This window comes from Columba livia, chromosome 3 (genome assembly GCF_036013475.1).
Source record: "Columba livia isolate bColLiv1 breed racing homer chromosome 3, bColLiv1.pat.W.v2, whole genome shotgun sequence".
Taxonomy (NCBI): Eukaryota; Metazoa; Chordata; class Aves; order Columbiformes; family Columbidae; genus Columba; species Columba livia.
This window is the reverse complement of record NC_088604.1, coordinates 71,043,707-71,049,295: the sequence shown is the minus strand read 5'-3', so window position 1 is coordinate 71,049,295 and position 5,589 is coordinate 71,043,707.

Below are 5,589 nucleotides of genomic sequence, written 5' to 3'. Positions count from 1 at the left end.
AGCAATAGCCAAGTTGACCAATTATTGCTGTTTGTCTGTGTGTGTGTGTGTTGTGCCTGGGTAGGTCAACCATGTTGCATGTGGCAGCAGCTGTGAGGTTCCTGCTTCACACCTCTCTTAAAAATATACCCCTTCTACTCTGTGCTCTGACCCGGAGGAGCTGGAAATGATGGTGACTCTCTTCCGCTTTTTCCTATGTGATCAGCTGAACATGGAACAGGCTGTTACAAGGGAGCATGTTTCAGGCTACAACCACTTCTACAGCCTGTTATTACCATTCACCTCACTTAATCAACCTGTGAGACAGTGTTGGAGAAAAACCTCAAGTGTAAACCCAGAAACAGCTCCTTTTACTCTGTCACCAATATAATGCACTCTCTAGTTGCACAAGTTTTTTACTCAAGTGTAGTAATTGGTGCTTCTCTTCCTAGTTCTCCTGTGGTAATACAGGCCCAAAGGCCTTTCTTGAGTTGCATGCTCAGTTTACTTGGAAACTTTCAGAACCCAGTTGAGCGCAAGTTTCCTAGGAGCACATGAAAGGCTTGCTGCCATCTGGCACTTGTTTTCCATTCCCCATGTACTGTTGTTTTTGTAAGTTCTGCCAGTACTGCTGCTCCTTGAAAAAACATTGGCACAAAATCTTTGTAATAAGTGGCCAAACCCAGAAATTGTTCATGTTTCTCTTGGTGCGTGTAAGCCACTCCTCAGTGCCTGTAGGCGCTGCCTGATGGAAACTTCAGCTATTTGATAACATCTTCTACTAGCAGATGCTGCACTATGCCTCCTGGGGACCTGCCGACCTTGCCAATACTGTTGCCTGCAGAGGTTTTGCACAGTCTGCCTGTCACTCACAGATCGCAGCAGCACAGGCACAAGCAGCTGCACGCTCCTCATGGAACCCAACAGCCTCCCACATTTTTCACTGAAATGCTGCTGCCGTTTCACGTAAACCAAAGGCTATTGTTCTTGATTTCAAGGTTTTAAAAAGGCCGTTCTCCCTGGATACTCTTGTCAGAGTACCTTTCAATATTATTTGGTGAAATTCGAGGTGATCATCCATGTAGCTCTCCCTGGACGCTCTAATAAATATGACAGTTTTCATGTTGCTATGGAAATCAGGTTTCTTTCCCAGAAATCCATGTGATAATTAGCAGTCCACTCTCTTGCTAGAGGCTGTTTTCAGGGGCTGAAGACTCTCTTCAGTCTTCACTTTACAATATTCTCTGAATGTTCTTTGACTTCATTCTGCAATTATTTATGTCTTTTTTAGGTGTCATTTTGTGACTTGGGTTTTCAGTATTTTTTTTTAGCATTTGTTGGAGTACGGTCTGGAAATCCTGTACAATTTTCTCCAGCTGAGAAAATGACTGCAGTTTTAGCCGTTCTCTTGCAGCGTGGGAATTCCTGATTTACTATCAGTCAACAGTCTTGGTTTTGGCACATAGTTATATGCTACTTCTGGCAAGGCTTCTTACATTTCCCAGTCTTTTGGTGTGTCTAAATAATAAATCTATTTTTATATTTACGGTGCAATTCATTACTGCTAGGACTGTGTCAATACTTTGTCATAGAAGTTAGGAACTTGAACCCCAATTCTGATAATAATGCCAGCACTTTGTTAATGGATGCCACCATGCACCCTTAGAACACAAGTACCATCCTCTTCATTTTAGACATGCTTCTTGGATTTGCTTCAGTGCACTCTATGTTCTTACTGTGTGACACTTGCAAATGTACCACTGGATTTTTTGTTTTCCTGTACCTTAGGCCTGTAAACAACTGCAGCACTTTGAAACTTTTTGAGTGCTAGAAGTGCATTTTCTTCAAGAAGCTATCTTATACAAGATATTACAAGATTAATGGGCAGTTTGTAACTAGAGAAGGTGCTGCAGACTTTGAATACAAGTTTGGAAAAAAGTTATAAAATGAACTCCAGTTACTCACAGCATCATCTGTTTAAGTTTTCATTCCACTTTCATTCACCTTCCACCTCATTGTTTGTGACGAATCTTATATCTACGCACTTGCTTTGGCAAAAATAGGACATGATATACTACAGTCTTTTGGACACATAACATATGTAAGTGGCATATCTTTCAGAAATTAAAATATATTAGGAACAAACAATAAAGCTGATCAGCAAATTTTCCATGATTTCTAGTGCAAAATTTCCTGATCTTAAGAGTTTGCATGAGTGTCAGGGAAAAACAAAAAACAAACAACACAACTTTTCTAATGCTGCCTCCAGCAAATGCATGCTGTGGAATCTAATCACAAGGTCTTTTTGCATAGGGGCATAAAAATTATTTATGTTATGTTATATATAAAGGATTTTTATACAACATCTATTAAACTGAAACCATCATAAACACTTTAATAAACTGCTTGTAAAGGAAGATGTTATCCTCACATACATAAACATTCACACATGCACACTCGCAGACACACAGTCTGCCAAAATATCTGAAGGTAATATTCTCACCTCACTGACATACTGTTGAAAATCATTGTCTCAAGTGCTTGGACTGATCCCATTCCACACAGTCTTGTATGGAATATAACATCATCGTTTGCTGCCCTGCTCCTCTAGCATTTTATTTCATTAAGATTTAACAGGTTAGAATGTACTTCATTTATGCAAGTTAATGACTCAAGAACAAGCATGGAAATAAGCCTACATGTAAGTGACAAGTAGAAATTGCATTGGTAATTGCAATATATACATTGTGTGGAAAATGGAAGATGCTTGTCCCTCTTTTCTTGAACTGTCATGGAAGCAAGGAGTCATAAACATTCAGTCTATTTCAGTGATGTTTCTAGGCAGCCAATTTCATCGCTAGCTATAACCATCAGTAAACAGTGCACTGTTGCAGGGATCATTGTATAGAACTGTGTAAGTGTGTAAAAAAATACCAGAACAGCACTTTACACATAGCAGGCATTTACTGAGGTCTTTGGAAGCATTTGGCCAATTGTTGGGTAAAATGCAAAACGTCTCCACACATTCTCTCCTCTGCATTTCTAACCAGAAGTGGAGTAATGGTTATGCTTCTTTTCTTCATTTCCTCTTCCACATTCTGCTGCCAAATAGCCTTCATCCAAGGACTCCTCAGTAACTCCAGACGTTGTTAACAGAGTGGTCAAAGGGTTAAGCTGCACCATTACATGTGAGGGGAATAATTGATAAGAGTTCAACAACCCTCCCTCTGCCTGGGCTCCAGAACAGCAGTCACAGCTGAGTCCTGTGATTTGGGGCAGCGGAGACAGGAACTGCTTGCCTGCTAAACCCCAGAAAGTGTCGACATGACCTACCAGGTACCAGTCTTTGAGGAGCCTGAGTACAAACTGATACTCTCTTATAAACTCTTTCAAGCATAAAACAGAATTAAAAAGAAAAATAGACATACGGGTTGAATTTCAGGCCCTATGGTGTGCAGCCTCTCCATTTTTGTTGTTCAGCCCCACATGTAAAGAGTGACTAGCACTTGCAGGCAAGATGGTGATTGCAATACACCAGGAGAATAACAAAATTGAGGAAGGACAAGGTTGTGTGCAGGACGTGTGTTTCCAGTAACAGAAACATGAAGTAGGCTATGGCAGATCACCACAGTGGTTTTGCTGAACTATTTCCCAAAGCAGTGCTAGTGCTGGGCATTACATGCTGGGACACTTGGTCAGGACTCAGAGCTGCCCACTGGGTCACCCTGCTGTACACCATCCTTCATCTTAGCTTTGGTTTCTCTAAAGATCTCTGCCTAGGACCTGGAGAATGCTTTTGACCTCCTGCTTACCAGTGACATGATGAAATTGTCCCTCATGTATGAAGAGTTCTAGCACACTGTGTGCTAAACACCACTGTTGCTGAACTGGGCGCTATTTCTAAGTATTTACAACTGAATTCACTCTTCAGCTGCTTATTTTTAAGGCAGGGAACAGTACAGCATTTTCTCTCAATCGTCTTCAGTAAAGGCTGCTGTTGGATTCTCTATGGCATTAATGCTCTTCACAGCTCTGCTAAGGGAAATTGCAGGGTCCCTGCTTTTCCAGATATTTTTTCAGCATTGCAGAAACCTCAGTAGTTAATTCTTTATATCTTTCTACTATAAATGACACTCAGTTTGTTCATTTGCTAACCACTCTGCTTCTCATATGTCTGTCTGATTTTGTTCTGCTGATCTCTGATATTTGGCAGCAGCCAGAATAAATTAATGTCTCAAAGACTAAAACTTTCACTACTGGAAAAATGTTCTCTCTGTCTCTCCTTACTGTCACCCTCACTTTCCTTTCCTCAGGTACAGTAGTTTCTATGGCCAGAAGTTGCAGAAATGAGCTTATCCACCAGATATTCTGCCCTCTATATTTATTCTAGTCTAGGACAAGGACAGAATTTATTTTTAACTTGGCTACCTTTTTCCTTCCTGAACCCCTTCCCACCTTACCCGCAGGAGCTCCTGCTGCTAGAAGCCATCCACATTATCCCACTGGGGCTGCCACCCAAAGTGTCCCCCAGCTCTACAAATCAGGGCTATATAAGTCTCACTTTGTCACATGTTCTGGTTGTCTTTGAAAAGAAAGCAAACATACCTTCCTTATTTCCCAACTGCCCGTGGATCTATGCCACACCATTACCCTTTGGAGCTCTTACATCAGGTTTTCTAGTTCATGCTCACCCCAGTTTTGCAGCTGTACCCTTTCTTAGAGCAGCCTTTTGAGATTTCACCCCCCAAACACTTGAATCTTGCCTTTGGTCCTTTCTCCTCTTTCCAAAAAGCTGATATCTAAGGGTCTGTTTTTTAACTTTTTCTCATTCTGAAATTTAGGGGAATTAGTTTTATGTGAATTTATTCAATAAGGTGTGACGTGTTCTGACATTGTTTGCAATTTCTTTTGCAGGGCATCTTTCTAAGCTTACAGTAAACCCAATTTCAAGGGTCAACTTCTATTTAAAAAAGCCTCCTACCATTGTTTATATTTTAACCACTGTGCTAACTAATGTACCCTGACTCTGAAATAAGATCTGATAAACTTCCACCTATGGTGGGCCTCACAATGGTCAAATAAAAGAGAACAAACACCACAGAACCAGAGCTGGGGAAAGATTAGGCACTTGGATCTTATGAGGAAAAAAAAGTAAAGAAGGGAAGGCACAAAAGGAGACAGTTTATAACAGGTCATTTCAAACATGATGCCTTGTGAGGTTACGTTCCTGTCACAAAACAGCAGTGGTACATGCCAGTCTGGCAGATGAAAGACACTTCTACTGTTTGGACATATTTGCATGGAAAACCTACAGAATGAGAATTTTTATACCAGGATCAATTGCTAGCAATATCCCCATGTCCAGTTCTCCAGGATCAGATCCATTAAGACAAAGATGTATAATATTTCTCCAAATCCCCATTGTCATCATTGAAAGAAATGGCAATACAAGTGCTTTTCTGTTCTCTCAGAAATAAATCAGGGGTAGCTGCACTGAATCAGATGCATATCAGCCAGGTTTAAGGCAATGAAATTGAGAGAAGGACCAGAACCAAAACTGAAAATGGAAACTGCCGTAGACCTGAAGGAGTATATGTGGACCTCTAACAT